General features: G+C 43.1%; 1 long non-coding RNA gene across 1 annotated transcript; it reads right to left on the bottom strand.

The window, feature by feature from the left end:
- Positions 1–592: 592 nt before the first annotated feature.
- On the bottom strand, positions 593–11,765 carry LOC138903734 (uncharacterized). Its single transcript, XR_011413117.1, has 2 exons — positions 11,571–11,765; positions 593–661 (listed from the first exon to the last, which is right to left on the bottom strand). It is a non-coding gene; the product is annotated as an uncharacterized lncRNA (long non-coding RNA).
- Between the last annotated feature and the right edge of the window lie 5,596 nt (positions 11,766–17,361).

The following is a 17,361-nucleotide window of genomic DNA, read 5'->3' as shown; positions in this document are numbered from 1 at the left end:
CAAACAATGCTGAAATTACAATTCACACCCCGATTCAAACTTTGAGTTTTAAACTTTCAATTTGCAAATCTCGTGCCAAAATATATTAAATGAATCCGGAATGACTTCAAATTTGGCACATAAGTCATAAATAACATAACGGAGTTGTTCAAATTTCCAGAATCGGATTCCGGCTCTGATGTAAAAAAGTCAACCCCGTGGTCAAACTTGAAAAGCTTTAGCCTTTAAATTACTAGTTCCGTTAAATGGTCATAACTTGAGCTATGGACCTACAAATTAAATTTCGGGCATACTCCCAAGTCCCAAATCACGATACGGAGCTACCGGAACTGTCAAAATACAGATCCGGGTTCATTTGCTAAAACTGTTGACCAAAGTGAGTTTTAAAGCTCTATTTCACATTTTAATTCATTTTTCACATGAAAATTTTACGGACTGTGCACGCAAGTCAAGGATTGATAAATTGTGCTTTTCGAGGTCTTAGAACACAGAATTACTTATTAAATTTAAAGATGACATTTTGGGTCATCACAATATAGTCTCTCGTCGAGTCAAACCTGCAAATAGATCATAAAGTATGCAGTACCCTAGATCATATAAATCACATTTTATATAATTTCAAAATCTCATATATCATTATTTCCTGTATTCACAATCATAACTCATAAGTTATAATTTGTGATGACCCAAAAGGTCATCTCATGTGTTTAGAACTCGATTCTGCGCTCTTAAGCGTGCGCAGTTCGGGCGTGTTCTTGGAAAGTTTTTGTGTTGAAAATTGATGAAAATAAGAATGTTTACCTTAAAAGTTGATTTTAGTTGACTTCGATCAATGTTTTGAGTAAACGGACTCGGACTCGTATTTTAACGGTCCTAGTGGGTCCGTAATGAAATATGGGACTTGGGCGTATGCCCGGAATCGAATTCCGAGGTCCCTAACTCGAGATATGAATTTTTGTTGAAAATTGAAAGACTGAAAATCTAATGGTTTTAAGAATTTGGTTTATGTTTGGCCTTATGGATATCGGGTCCGTATTTTAATTCCGGAGTCCAGTACAGATTCATTATAATATTTAAGACTTGTATGTGAAATTTGGTGAGAAACGGAGTTGGTTTGACGTGATTTGAACGTCCGGTTGTGAAAATAGAAGTTTTAAAGCTTTCTTGAAAATTTCATTTGATTTGGTGTTCAATTCGTAATTTTCGGTGTTATATTGGCGATTTGATCGTGCGAGCAAGTTTGTATGATATTTTTAGACTTGTGTGCATGTTTGGTTTGGAGCCCCGAGGGCTCGGGTGAGTTTCGGATAGGCTTGCGGATGTTTGGACTTAGAAAATCTGGTATTTTTGCTGCAGCAACGGCTCCAGTGTGTCCTTCTTCGCGTTCATGAAGATACTCTCGCGAACGCGAAGGGTAAGCTGGTCAGGGTGTGTTTTTCCTCTTCTCGAACGCGAAGGCCTTGTCGCGAATACGGAGTGATGGGGGTTGTACCCTTCGTGAATGCGACCGGCTCATCGCGAACGCGTATCATTTGGGACTTGGGGGAGGGGGTCAGTCACTCTTCATCGCGAACACGAGCAAGGAATCGTGAACGGGAAGGCCAGGGGGCGTAACCTTTGCGAACGCGATGGGGGTTTCGCGAACGCGTAAGCTTGGCAAACTCTGCTCTTCGTGAATGCAACAGTGTCCTCGCAAACGCGATGAACATTGTCGCCCAGTTCATAAAAAATTCCCAAAATGGGACTTAAGCCATTCTTTAACATTTTCAAAAGCTAGACGGCCTAGAGGCAATTTTCAAAGGACATTTTCTTCCCCAAAGTGTTGGTAAGTGATTCTGAACCACATTCTTTCAATTTTCCATTACATTTTATGAATTTTCAACCTAAAATCTAGAGTTTCATGGTAGAGTTGGGGGTTTTGGGTAGAAATTAGGGATTTGGAAACAAATGGGGGTTTAGACCTCAAATTGAGATCAAATTCCAAAACCAATTATATATCCGGGCTCGGGGGTGAATGGGTAAATAGATTTTGGTCCGAACCTCGGGTGTTAACCAAGCGGGCCCGGGGTCAGTTTTTGATATTTTGGGGGAAAGTTTGGGAAATTTAAATTTATGCAATATAATTGATTTCTTTAGCAATATTTGATATTATTAAGTCATTTTTGAATAGATACGAGTGGTTTGGAGGTGGATTTTAGAGGAAAAGCTGTGATTGAGTATTGAGTGGCCTTCAGAGAGAGGTAAGTGTCGTGGTTAACCTTGGCTTGAAGGATTAGGTATTATTCGCTTATTTGCTACGTGTTTGTATGTTGAGTACAACGTATAGGTGAGGTGACGAGTACCTATGCATTGTTGTCGAGTCATAACATGCGAGTGAGTCTTATTATTGTAATCATTGTATTCCTTGATTATATTGTTCATGATTAGATTAGCTATTTGTTATGTTGAACAACTCTTATTATGTTTTACGGAAATTGGTATTGATTGGGTAGTGACTCAAAGTTGAGGTTAGTAAGGTGGAATTGAATGTTGAAGACTTGTTCTTGATATTTCTATCTCCCTGTTGTTATTGTTCATTGTCTAGGTGAGGGAGAGTGTTAAAGCACGAAGGGTTATGCCGTGCCATGTTATGAGAGAGAGAGTTAATGCACGAAGGGTGATGCCGTGCCGTTTCTATTATTTCTTATGGTGAGGTTGAGAGTAAAAGCACGAAGGGTGATGCCGTGCCGTTTCTATTGTTTCTTATGGTGAGGTTGAGAGTAAAAGCATGAAGGGTGATGCCGTACATTTTCCTTTACTGTGTTTCTTTATGTTATCGATTGATCATGTTCTCATTCTTGTTGTGATTCCTTGCCATGTAATCCCCCCAGCATGTCCCCTTCCCAATATTTCATGCCTTGCTTTTTTTAGTTGTTGTTATTTTTATATATATTGATATATATTGCACAGGTTTATTTGTAGGTATCTTGTTCTATCCTCGTTACTACTTTGCCGAGGTTAGACTTGACACTTACCAGTGCATGGGGTCGGTTGTACTGATATTTCACTTTGCACTTTCTGTGCAGATTTTTGGTACCAGATCGAGTTGACCCTAAGTCTAGCTGCTTGCTTGATCTGTTTGGAGACCCAAGGTAGTCCTGTTGGCATCCGCAGGCCTTGGCGTCCCCTTCTATGCCTTTCCTTTACTGTTTCATTTGTATCGAAAATAGTTGTATTTCCTTCAGACACCTTACCTGTAGATAAATTTTAGTAGTTCGTGGATTGTGACATCAGTTTTTGGGTAGTTGTGTATAAGAATTAAAGTTGTTATGGATTTCCACGCTTTTTCTTTTTACCTTGTTATAGTTTATTTACTGTTAATTATTTAAATGTATAAGAATTTGGCTTAATAATCTCTATCGTTGGCTTGCCTAGCAAGTGAAATGTTAGGCGCCATCACGGTCCTGACGGTGGGAATTCCGGGTCGTGACAAGTTAGTATCAGAGCACTAAGTTTCCCAGGTCTCACAATTCACGAGCAAGCTTAGTAGAGTCTGGAGGATCGGTACGGAGACGTTTGTCCTTATCTTCCAAAGGTTATGAAGTTTAGGAACAAATTTCACTTCTATTCTTCTCTGTCGTGCGATTTTGTTCTCACAATGCTAATTTAACATTTCTACTCTTATTCTCTCGCAGATGGAGAGAACACATATCGCATCTTCAGCCGAGCAACAGCCAGAGCCTCTAGTGTCAGCTCCTATGAGGGGCAGAGGTCGAGGCCAAGGCCGTGCCAGAGGCCGAGGCAGGGGCAGGGCTCAGCCCAGAGCCCGAGCAGCAGTACCAGCAGTGGAGCCTCAGGTAGAGTTGGGCGAGGAGGTTCCAGCCCAGAATGTTCCTGCCAGACCAGCTCAAGTTCCGGAGGGGTTCATTGCCACCCCAGTACTTCAGGATGCTTTGGTCGGTTTGGTGGGCTTTATGTATAGTGTGGCCCATACTGGCGCATTTCTCATGGCAACAGCCATCTCTCAGACTGGAGGAGGAGCCCAGACTCCCACTACTCCCGCTCCGGAGCAGATAGCTCCCCAGTATCAGGCTCTAGCAGATCAGCCAGTCAGAGTAGTTCAGCCGGTTGTTGCGGCACAGGCCGAAGATGGGTTAGCTATGTCTTTTGAGGCTTTATGGAGATTGGACAAGTTCACTAAGCTCTTTCCAGTTCACTCCAGTGCTGCTCCTTTAGAGGATCCCCAGGAGTATCTAGACAGCTGTCACGAGGTTCTATGAAACATGGGTATAGTGGAGACCAACGGGTCAATTTTGCTGCATTTCAGATGAATTGTTTTGCCAAGAAATGGTGGAGAGATTATCTGTTGACCAGACTAGCTTGGTCGTCTGCTCTTACTTGGGACCAGTTTTCTCAGCTCTTCCTAGAGAAGTTTCTCCCTATCACATTGAGAGAGGAGCATCGCCGTCAGTTCGAGCGTCTCCAGCAGGGCAGTATGACCGTTACTCAGTATGAGACCCGTTTTGTGAATTTGGCCTGTCATTCTCTTATTCTACTTCCTACTGAGAGAGAGAGGGTGAGGAGGTTTATTGATGGACTTGCTCAGCCTATCGGATTGCAGATGGCTAAAGAGATTGGGAGTGAGATTTCTTTTCAGGCGGATGCCAATGTTGCCAGGCGAGTCGAGATGGTTTTAGCTCAGGGGAGTAGTCAGGGGTCTGACAAGAGGCCTCGTCACTCCGGTGGGTTCAGTGGAGCCTCATCTGGAGGCCGGGGTACTTATGGTAGAGGCCATCCTCCCAGGCCATTTCATTCAGCACCCCAGGCATCCCACGGTGCCTCAGGTAATCGTGGCCCTCAGATGCATTATTCCGACTAGCTAGCCTACAGTGCACCACCAACCCCTATTAGTGCACCTCCGCTCTAGAGTTTTTAGGGTGGTTACTCAGGTCGACAGGGTCATTTTCACGGCCAGCAGTCACAGCAGCCGAGGTCTTGCTATACTTGTGGTGATCTGAGGCACATTGCAAGATTTTACCCTCGGACATCGGGTAACTCACAGCATCAGGATTCTCGTGCCATGGTTTCGGCACCGGTTGCTACACCACCTGCTCAGCCAGCCAGAGGCAGGGGTCAGGCAGCTAGAGGTAGGGGCCAGACTGTTGAGGTGGAGGTCAGGCCGTTAGAGGTGGAGACCAGCCAGCTAGAGGCCGTCCCAGAGACGTAGTTCAGGGTGGTGGGGCCCAGCCTCAGTGTTATGCTTTTCCAGCCAGACCTAAGGCTGAGTCATATGATGCCATTATTACAGGTATTGTTTCAGTTTGCAGTAGGGATGCTTCAGTTCTATTTGATTCGGGATCTACTTACTCTTATGCGTCACCCTATTTTGCTTCCTATTTGGTCATGCCTCGTGATTCTTTGAGTGCTCCTGTGTATGTGTCCATACTATTGGGAGATGCTATTATTGTAGATCGTGTTTATTGTTCGTGTGTGGTCACCATTGGGAGCCTTGAGACTCATATACATCTTATACTTCTCGATATGGTTGATTTTGATATCATTCTGGGTATAGATTGGTTGTCACCTTATCATGCTATGTTAGATTGTCACTCCAATACGGTGACCTTAGCCTTGCCAGGGTTTCCTCGATTTGAGTGGAGAGGGACTCCTGGCTATTCTACCAATAGGGTTATCTCTTATGTGAATGCTCGACATATGGTTGGGAAGGGGTGTCTAGCTTATTTGGCTTATGTCCACGATTCTAGTGCGGAGGTTTCTTCCAAGGATTCAGTGCCGGTTGTTCGTGAGTTTCTAGAGGTGTTTCCTGCAGGCCTGCCGGGGATGCCACCCGACAGAAATATTGATTTCTGCATTTATTTGGCTTCGGTCACTCAGCCCATTTCCATTCTGCCATATCGCATGGCCCCACTAGAGTTGAAAGAATTAAAGGAACAGTTGCAAGATCTACTTGATAAGGGTTTCATTAGACCTAGTGTCTCACCCTGGGGTCCACCTGTGTTGTTTGTGAAGAAGAAAGATGGATCGATGAGGATGTATATAGATTATCGGTTGTTGAATAAGGTCACCATCAAGAACAAATATCCATTGCCGAGGATTGATGATTTATTTTGATCAGCTTCAGGGTGCTAAGGTGTTTTCGAAGATTGATTTGTGATCTGGATACCATCAGTTGAGGATTAGGGCATCCGATGTCCCTAAGACAGCTTTTCGGACTCGGTATGGGCATTATGAGTTTCTAGCGATGTCATTTGGGCTGACAAATGCCCCAGCAGCATTCATGGATTTGATGAACCAGGTGTTCAATCCCCACTTGGATTCCTTTGTGATTATGTTTATTGATGATATCTTGATCTACTCCCACAGCCAAGAGCAGCATGAGCAGCACCTTCGAATCGTTCTTCAGACTCTGAGAGACAACCAGTTATATGCTAAGTTCTAAAAATGCAAGTTTTGGTTGAGTTCAGTTGCTTTCTTGGGTCATGTTGTATCAGCAGAGGGTATTTAGGTGGATCCTAAGAAGATTGAGGCAGTTCAAAACTGGCCTAGACCCACATCAGCTACAGAGATATATAGTTTCTTGGGTTTGGCGGGCTACTACCATCGATTCGTGGAGGGGTTTTCATCTATAGCATCCCCGTTGCCTAGGTTAACCCAGTAGGGTGCCTCGTTCAGATGGTCAGACTAGTGTGAGGCGAGCTTTCAGAAGCTCCGGACTGCTTTGACTATGGCACTAGTATTGGTGTTACCCTCAGGTTTAGGATCTTATACAGTATATTATGATGTATCTCGTATTGATCTAGGTGCGATATTGATGCAAGATGGCAAGGTTATTGCATATGCTTCGCGACAGCTGAACGTTCACGAGAAGAATTACCCTGTTCATGATCTAGAGCTGGCAGCCATTGTTCATGCACTAAAGATTTGGAGGCACTATCTTTACAGCGTGTCATGTGAGGTTTTCACGGACCATCGGAGTTTACAGTACTTGTTCAAACAAAAGGAGCTCAATTTGAGGCAGAGGAGGTGGTTAGAGCTATTGAAAGATTATGATATCACCATATTGTATCATCCCGGGAAGGCCAATGTGGTGGCCGATGCTTTGAGTAGAAAGTCAGCTAGTATGGTAGCTTTTCATATGTTCCAATTGGTGAGAGACCGCTTGCACTAGATATTCAGGCTTTAGCCAATCAGTTCATGAGGTTGGATGTTTCTGAGCCCAGTCGTGTTCTAGCTTGTACCATCGCTCGGTCTTCATTGTTTGAGCGCATCAGGGAGAGCATCAGGGACCCTTATTTGCTTGTCCTTAGGGTCATGGTGCGGCACGGTGATGCCAAGCAGGTTATGGCTGGAGATGATGGAGTTTTGAGGATGCATGGTCGTGTCTGTGTACCTAATATGGATAGACTTCGTGAGTTGATTCTAAAGGAGGCCCACAGTTCCCGGTATTCTATTCATTCGGGCGCTGCCAAGATGTATCAGGACTTGCGGCAGCATTATTGGTGGAGGAGGATGAAGAAAGATATAGTTGCATATGTAGCTCGGTGTCTAAATTGTCATCAAGTCAAGTACGAGCATCAGAGACCCGTTGGTTTGTTTCAGAAGATAGAGATTCCTAAGTGGAAGTGGGAGCATATCACTATGGATTTCATTGTTGGATTCCCACGGACTCAGAGGAAGTTCGATGCCGCTTGGGTCATTGTAGACAGGCTGACTAAGTCAGCGCATTTCATTCTTGTGGCAGTTACCTATTCTTCGGAGCGGTTGGCAGAGATTTACATCTGCGAGATCATCCGTCTTCACGGAGTACCCGTATCTATCATTTCTGATCAAGGTACGCAGTTCACCTCGCACTTCTAGAGAGCAGTACAGCGTGAGTTGGGCACACGGGTTGAGTTGAGCATAACATTTCATCCTCTGACAGACAGACAGTCCGAGCGCACTATTTAGATCTTGGAGGATATGCTCCGCGCATGTGTTATAGGCTTTGGAGGATCGTGGGATCAGTACTTTCCCCTTGCAGATTTCACCTACAACAACAGCTACCAGTCGAGCATTCAGATGGCTCCCTATGAGGTACTATATGGTAAATGGTGTCGATCGCCGGTTATATGGTTTGAGCTGGGGGAGGCTCGGTTATTGGGTACAGAATTGGTACAAGATGCCTTGGATAAGGTCAAGATTATTCAGGATCGACTTCGCACCGCTCAGTCCAGGCAGAAGAGTTATGCCAACCACAGAGTTTATGATGTTGCATTCATGGTTGGGGAGAGAGTGTTGCTTTGGTTATCACCCATGAAGGGTGTAATGAGGTTCGAAAAGAAGGGCAAGTTGAGCCCTAGGTATATAGGGCCTTTTGAGATTCTAGAGAGAGTGGGAGAAGTGGCTTACAGGTTTGCGTTGCCACCTAGTTTAGCAATTTTTCATCCGGTGTTCCATATGTCCATGCTTCAAAATTATCACAGCGATCCGTCCCATGTGTTAGATTTCAGCTCTGTCCAGTTGGACAAGGATTTGACTTACGAGGAGGAGCCGGTGGCTATTCTAGCCTGGCAGGTTTGCCAGTTGAGATCAAAGAGTTACCCTTCAGTTCAAGTGCAGTGGAGAGGTCAGCCCCTCAAGGCAGCTACTTGTGAGTCCGAGTCAGACATGCGGAGTAGATATCCACATCTTTTCACCAGCCCAAGTACTTTTCTATGTCCGTTCGAGGACGAACGGTTATTTTAGAGATAGAGAATGTGATGACCCAAAAGGTCATCTCATATTTTAGAACTCGATTCTACGCTCTTAAGCCTTAAAAATCTCATTTTTACCCTCCTTGATTTGCTTGCGCAGTCCGGGCATGTTTTTGGAAAACTTTTATGTTAAAAATTAATGAAAATAAGAATTTTTGCCTTAAAAGTTGATTTTAGTTGACTTCGTCAACATTTTGATTAAACGGACCTGGAACCGTATTTTGACGGTCCCTGTGGGTCCGTAATGAAATATGGGACTTGGGCGTATTCCCGGAATCGAATTCCAAGGTCCCTAGCTCGAGATATGAATTTTTGTTGAAAATTGAAAGACTGAAAATCTAATGGTTTTAAGAATTTGGTTTATGTTTGGCCTTGTGGATATCTAGTTTGTATTTTAGTTCCGGAGCCCGGTACAGGTTCATTATAATATTTAAGATTTGTCTATGAAATTTGGTGAGAAACAGAGTTGGTTTGACGTGATTCGGACGTCCGGTTGTAAAAATAGAAGTTTTAAAGCTTTCTTGAAAATTTCATTCGATTTGGTGTTCAATTCGTAGTTTTAGGTGTTATATTGGCGATTTGATCGCGCGAGCAAGTTCGTATAATATTTTTTGACTTGTGTGCATGTTTAGTTTGAAGCCTCGAGGGCTCGGGTGAGTTTCGGATAGGCTACGGGATGTTTGGACTTAGAAAATCTGGTATTTTTGCTGCAGCAGCTGTTCTGGTGTGTCCTTCTTCACGTTCGCAAAAATACGCTCGCGAACGCGAAGGGTAAGCTGGTCAAGGTAAGTTTTTCCTCTTCGCGAACGCGAAGGCCTTGTCGCGAACATAGAGTGATGAGCGCTTTACCCTTCGCGAATGCTACCGGCTCATCGCGAACGCGTAGCATTTGGGACCTGGGGGAGGGGGTCAGTAACTCTTCATCGCGAACGCGAGCAAAGATTCGCAAACGCGAAGGCCAGGGGGGCGTAACCTTCGCGAATGCGATGGGGGTTTTGCGAATGCGTAAACTTGGCAAGCTCTACTCTTTGCGAACGCGACAGTGTCCTAGCGAACGCGATGAACACTGTTGCCAGTTCATAAAACAGTCCCAAAATGGGACATAAGTCATTCTTTCACATTTTCAAAAGCTAGACGGCCTAGAGGCGATTTTCAAAGGACATTTTCTTCCCCAAAGTGTTGGTAAGTGATTCTAAACCACATTCTTTCAATTGCCCATTACATTTTATGAATTTTCAACCTAAAATCTAGAGTTTCATGGTAGAGATGGGGGCTTTGGGTAGAAACTAGGGATTTGGAAAAAAATGGGGATTTAACCTCAAATTGAGGTCGGATTCCAAAACCAATTATATATCCGGGCTCTAGGGTGAATGAGTAAATAGATTTTGGTCCGAACCTTGGATTTTGACCAAGCGGGTCTAGGGTCAGTTTTTGACTTTTTGGGGGAAAGATTGGGAAATCTAAATTTATGCAATGTAATTGATTCCTTTAGCAATATTTGATATTATTGAGTCATTTTTCAATAGATACGAGTGGTTAGGAGGTGGATTATAGAGGAAAAGCTGTGATTGAGTATTGAGTGGACTTCGGAGCGAGATAAGTACCATGGTTAACCTTGGCTTGAGGGATTAGGTATTATTCGCTTATTTGCTACGTGTTTGTATGTTGAGTACAACGTATAGGTGAGGTGACGAGTACCTATGCGTTGTTGTCGAGTCATAACATTCGAGTGAGTCTTATTATTGTAATCATGGTATTCCTTGATCATATTGTTCATGATTAGACCAGCTATTCGTTATGTTGAACAACTCTTATTATGTTTTACGAAAATTGGTATTAATTGGGTCTTGACTCAAAGTTGAGGTTAGTAACGTGGAATTGAATGTTCAAGTAAGACTTGTTCTTGATATTTCTATCTCCCTGTTATTATTGTTCATTGTCTTAGTGAGGGAGAGTGTTAAAGCTCGAAGGGTGATGTCGTGCCATGTTATGAGATAGAGTTAATGCACGAAGGGTGATGTCGTGCCGTTTGTATTGTTTATTATGGTGAGGTTGAGAGTAAAAGCACGAAGGGCGATGCCGTGCCGTTTCTATTGTTTCTTATGGTGAGGTTGAGAGTAAAAGCACGAAGGGTGATTCCGTGCACTTTCCTTTAGTGTGTTTACGTGTTTCTTTCTGTTAAAGATATATTGATTGATCATGTTCTCATTCCTGTTGTGATTCCTTGACATGTAATCCCCTCAGCATGTCCCCTTCCCAATATTTCTTGCTTTGCTTCTTTAGTTGTTATTTTTGTATATACTGATTTATATTGCACAGGTTTATTTGTAGGTGTCTTGTTCTAGCCTCGTCACTACTTCACCGAGGTTAGACTCGACACTTACAAGTATATGGGGTCGGTTGTACTGATATTGCACTCTGCACTTTTTGTGCAGATTTTTGGTACCGGACCAAGTTGATGCTGAGTCTAGCTGCTTGCTTGATCTGTTTGGAGACCCAAGGTAGTCTTGTTGGCGTCTGCAGGCCCTGGTGTCCCCTTCTATGCATTTCCTTTACTGTTTCATTTGTATCGAAAATAGTTGTGTTTCCTTCAGACACCTTACTTGTAGCTAAATCTTAGTAGTTCGTGGATTGTGATACCACTTTCTGGGTAGTTGTGTATAAGCATTAAAGTTGTGATAGATTTCCGCGCTTTCCTTTTACCTTGTTATAGCTTATTTACTGTTAATTATTGAAATGTATAAGAATTTGGCTTAATAATCTCTATCGTTGGCTTGCCTAGCAAGTGAAATATTAGGCGCCATCACGGTCCTGATGGTGAGAATTCCGGATCGTGACATAATTGGTGCACTAGTGAATACAAATAAATGAGATTCCATCAATGATCTTCCTCTTCTCACGATCCCCTTAACATTAGTATGACTGCTTTTCTAGATATGCTCCGCTAGACTGAATCTGTGTTCATGGTCTTTTGGAAACACACTAAGATAGCTAACATCACACTAAGTCTCAAGTATCTGATCGGAGTCTTTGAGGGTACATGTCACAACCCAATTTAGGATCATGACCGGCTCCTGGGAGCAAGTGCCCCCAAGTAAGCCTCCTCGGTATTTTACAGAAAATCTGACAGAGTTTTCCTATTTTAGGACTATCCAAAAACCTTTCTGTCTCATAAACAATTAACAACCAACCAATATTCACCTCAACCTGTCACAATCTTCATCAACTAACAAAAAATGAGTTTTCACCAACATTACCTACCTTACCAACATTATAACACTAAACCCATCTAAAATAATATGGAAATAAAGTGCAATACTAGTAAATAATCCAATATAACGAATGAATACTCATGACACTAATAAAAACGACTATGGAGCGACTCTAAGAGTTTCGAGAAAGAGACTATAACAAATAAATAACAATATTTGCCCACTCGAATAAATGCGGGGCTCACCAGAAACTGTCAACTCGTGTATTCTAAATAACGGAATCCTCGCTTGCGTCTACTGCTGTCGCTGTAAAAATAATAGCGGGGAGTGAGTCGCTAGCTCAGTGAGTAATAATACTTAACCACAACCATTTTTAATGAGGACAAGTCAGAAAACATGCCTCTATAATAATAATCAGAAGCTATCATAAAAATAAATTGCCTTCTCAAAAACGGTAAATATAATCAGTTTATTCATGTGCTTCCTGTAACATAAATTAATTTAACAAATCGATAATAAACTCGGTAAACATTGTCTCATAGTAAATCTTTATATTTGGGAGGTTTCCAAGAAAGGATCATGTAATCTGAATCACTGTGTGGACCCCTTCGTAAAAAGAGTCAAATATAACGGTAGGTCCCTACTCGAGGGAAAACTGTAACTGTATGGTAGTTTTACCTTCCCACTAGCGAGGGCTATAACTGTAATATATAATCTGTATATACAAGGTGTACCAGGTCTAACGAACCCGCCGTTAGGTATGGGATCCTTCAAAGTCTCCTCCCATTTATACTTTTCTTTATAAGCAGTAAATATTCATAGGAAACAACAACAACAACAACAACAACAACAACAACCTAGTAAAATCTCACTAATGGGGTCTGGGGAGGGTAGTGTGTACGCAGACCTTACCCCTACCCCGAAGGAGTAGAGAGACTGTTTCCGAAAGACCCTCGGCTCAAAAAAACAAAAAGACAAAAGGACAAAAAGGGAGACAATATTAGTATCACAACAACAATCATAGGATAAATAGGAACACCATGAAATCCAGAAGAAAGATGCAAAGCAAAGGGAGACAATATTAGTATCACCACAACAGTCATAAGAAAAATAGGAACACCATGAAATCTAGAAGAAAGATGCAAAGCAAAAGCGATAGCTAGTAAATAGGACATGCTCTAAAAAGCGAAATAGTAAGCCACAACATTCCCACTAGCTATCTTAGACAAAAACCCTACATGGCTAGTCCCACCGTGGTACGAAGTAAGGCACGACTCAACTACCTCCTAACCTACAACCCTAATACTCAACCTCCACATCTTCCTATCAAGCGTCATGTCCTCAGAAATCTGGAGCCTCGCTATATCCTGCCTGATCACCTCTCCCCAATACTTCTTAGGCCTCCCTCCACCTCTTCTTGTGCCCTCCATAACCAGCTGCTCACACCTCCATACCGGAGCATCTGGGCTTCTTCTCTGAACATGTCTGAACCATCTAAGCCTCACTTCCCGCATCTTGTCATCAATGGGAGCCACATGGACCTTCTCCCGAATATCATCATTCCTAATCCTATCTATCCTAGTGTTCCCCCACATCCACCGCAACATCCTCATTTCTGCTACTTTTATCTTCTGGATATGTGAGTTCTTAACGGGCCAACACTCAGCCCCATACATCATGGCCGGTCAAACCACCGCTTTATAAAACTTACCTTTGAGTATCGATGGCACTCTCTTGTCACACAGGACTCCAGATGCTAACCTCCACTTTATCCATCCTACCCTAATACGGTGTGTGACATCCTCGTCGATCTTCCCTCCCCCTGGATAACCGAACCAAGGTACTTGAAGCTGCCTCTACTCGGGATGACCTGCGAATCAAGCCTCACATCCACGCCCACTTCCCCTGGCTCAGCGCTGAACTTACACTCCAGGTATTCCGTCTTCATCCTGCTCAGCTTGAAACCCTTAGACTCAAGAGCCTGTCTCCGAACCTCCAGCCTCTCGGTAACACCGGCTCACGACTCATCAATCAGAACTATGTCATCGGCGAATAGCATGCACCTTGGCACATCCCCTTGAATATGGTGTGTTAACGCGTCCATCACCAGGGCGAATAAGAACGGATTGAGCGCAGAACCTTGGTGTAACACCATTACAACCGAAAAATGCTCAGCGTCACCTCCTACTGTCCTTACCCGAGTCTTAGACCCATGATACATGTCCTTAATCGCCATAATGTAGGGAATCGACACACCTTTTGCCTCCATGCATCTCCAGAGAATTTCTCTAGGAACCTTGTCATACGCTTTCTCTAGGTCAATAAACACCATGTGTAGATCCTTCTTCCTCTCTCTGTATAGTTTCACCAACCTTCTTACAAGGTGTATAGCTTCTATAGTCGAACAACCCGGCATGAACCCGAACTGGTTGTCAGATACAGACACTGTCATCCTCACCCTCGCTTCAACCACCCTCTCCCACACTTTCATGGTATGACTCAGTAATTTGATACCCCTATAATTGTTACAACTCTGGATACCACCTTTGTTCTTATACAATGGAACCACCGTACTCCACCTCCACTCATCCGGCATCCTCTTCCCTTTAAAAATAACATTAAACAACCTAGTCAACCACTCCAAACCTGCTCTCCCCACACACTTCCAAAATTCCTCTGGAATCTCGTCCGGTCCGGTCGCTCTGCCCCTACTCATCTTACGCATAGCTCCCACGACCTCCTCAACCTCGATACGCCTGCAGTACCCAAAGTCACGGTGACTCTCAGAATGCTCCAATTCACCTAGCACAATATCCTGATCCCCTTCTTCATTCAGAAGTTTATGAAAGTAAGTCTGCCATCTCCTCTTAATTTGGGCATCTTCCATCAATACTCTACCATCTTCGTCCTTGATGCATCTCACTTGGTCCAAATCCCGAGCCTTCCTCTCTCTCAACTTGGCCAGCCGGAATAACTTCTTCTCCCCACCTTTTTCCCCTAATTCCTCGTACATACGACCATAAGCCGCAGTCTTAGCCTCTGTGACCGCCAGCTTAGCCTCCTTCCTAGTTGCCTTATACCTCTCCATGCACACTCGCCTCTCCTCCTCACCTATGCTCCCCACTAACTTCAGGTACGCCACCTTCTTTGCTTCCACTTTACCTTGGACCACTTCATTCCACCACCAGTCTCTTTTGTGCCCACCAGACACGCCCGTCGAGACCCCTAACACCTCTCTCATAGCCTCCCTAATACAGTCTGCTGTCGCTGACCACATAGTGCTCGCGTCACCACTGCTCCTCCAAGATCCCATAGCCGATAACCGCCCCTCCAACGCTTGGGATTTATCCTTAGTTAAGGCTCCCCACCTGATTCTCGGTCTTCCTCGAGTAGAACTTTTCCTCCTCTTTAACATAATACCAACGTCCATCACCAAGAGCCTATGCTGTGTCACGAGTATCTCACCAGGAATCACCTTGCAATCCTTGCACAACCCTCTGTCACACCTCCTGAGGAGGAGATAGTCAATCTGGGTGTTCGCCACCGCATTTTGAAAAGTAACCAAATGCCCCTCCCTCTTCCGAAAGCTAGAGTTCGCAATCACCAACCCAAAAGCCTTAGCGAAGTCCAACAACGATGTACCTCCTCCGTTCCTCTCCCCAAAACCGAAGCCTCCATGCACCTCGCCATAACCACCTGCGGTCGACCCAATATACCCATTGAAATCCCCTCATATGAATAGCTTCTCAGCAGGCAGAACCTGGTGCACAATCTCATCTAACCCTTCCCAGAAATGCCATTTAACCTCCTCATCTAGGCCCACATGCGGCGCATAGGCGCTAACGATGTTTAGGGTACACTCTCTAACCACCAACTTAATAGTCATCAATCTATCATTCACTCATCTAACCTCAACTACAGACTCTCTAAGTTCCCTATCCACCAAGATTCCCACTCCATTCTTACCTTTTTGGACTCCTGAGTACCAAAGTTTATACCCCTCAATGTCCCTCACCCTCAACCCTACCCACTTTGTCTCCTGGACACACGCTATATTGACCCTCCTCTTCTGGAGGATCTTCACCAACTCTATAGATTTACCCGTCAATGTACCTACGTTCCATGGCCCAATTCTCAACCAACAGACACCCTTGTTCCCTTTACCTCCCTTGCCTCCCGCCCCACCCCCTAAACCCTGCCCTACCTCCCTCCCCACCCCCATAGGAAAGCATTTTCAAAATAGTACATGGCATTTCAATTCATATCAAATCATGTAATCCCATTTCGGTAATATAATCATTTCTCAAATAACAGTAAAACATGTCTAGTAACAGTGAGAACATTTTAAATAATTGTAAACATCTCAAGTAAACTGTGCAGTACCATATCAAGTAAATGACTTGTCCCATATGCAATTTCAAACATTCGGTAACACATTTTATTTTTCAAATAATGTATAAACCATGCAGGTTATAAAAACACAAATTGCGGTAAGATTACTACTCATAGTACTCGTGTCGAAATGCCAAACATGTCACCTCGAGCAGTCCATAAGATTCATTCAACTACCTATATTATCACAAAACCGGTCTATATATTAGCTTCGTGAAAAATCAACATAACTGGTCTTATCATGACACATCTAGTTAATTCTCTCTTCTTTTGTTTTGTTCCTTGGAAATATAGCTACTAATTCTCTGTTAATCAATTTAGTAGTACCTAAATCAATAGTAACTACAGTTTTCTGCTTATTCTTATTTATTTATTTATTTTGGATTAATACTATGACACTTCTATATACAGAGACCAGGAAAAAGGAATTGATTTGTTTAAAAAGGATTGTATTTGTGTTCTTGCGCAGTGCTTTACAAGCACTAGTGATTCTTCACTAGGCTAGATTATTTGTTATGAAATTAATAAAATACTTATTCATCTAATTCAAAATTCATATTTGTGCTAAATCAAAAGTAACTTATCTTTTCTTGTTTCTAGTTAACGAAACAACCGTTAAATGGGCTAGGTTTAGTAAATTTTACTTACCTTGTTCTTTCCCACTTTATAAATTCCTTCGACGAGAATAGATAGAAGCTTCCTTTGTTTATCTTGTTGCGGTGGGTTTCCCCTTCCCTTAATCCCTTTTAATTTTATTAGGATTTCACCCAAATCCCCTTTCTCTATTTGTTTGCTGCGTACCCTTTCCCCTTAGCCCTTTTCTTCTTTTTCTTGTTTGCCAGATTTTCTTCTGGTGGGCTTCGGCCCTTTTTGTGGATTTCACTCTTTTTTTGTTTTTTTTGTTTGCTTTTTTTTTACTTAGTTAATTTGCTAAATGACTACTATATCCTTGTTTAAAATTATGGGATATTACAGTACAAAATCTTGAGTCATTATAAAAGCTCTGAGTCTCACACAACAATAAG

Source organism: Nicotiana tomentosiformis, chromosome 12 (genome assembly GCF_000390325.3).
Source record: "Nicotiana tomentosiformis chromosome 12, ASM39032v3, whole genome shotgun sequence".
NCBI lineage: Eukaryota > Viridiplantae > Streptophyta > Magnoliopsida > Solanales > Solanaceae > Nicotiana > Nicotiana tomentosiformis.
Note: the sequence above shows the minus strand (reverse complement) of the source record. Positions and strands in the feature narration are given on the sequence as shown.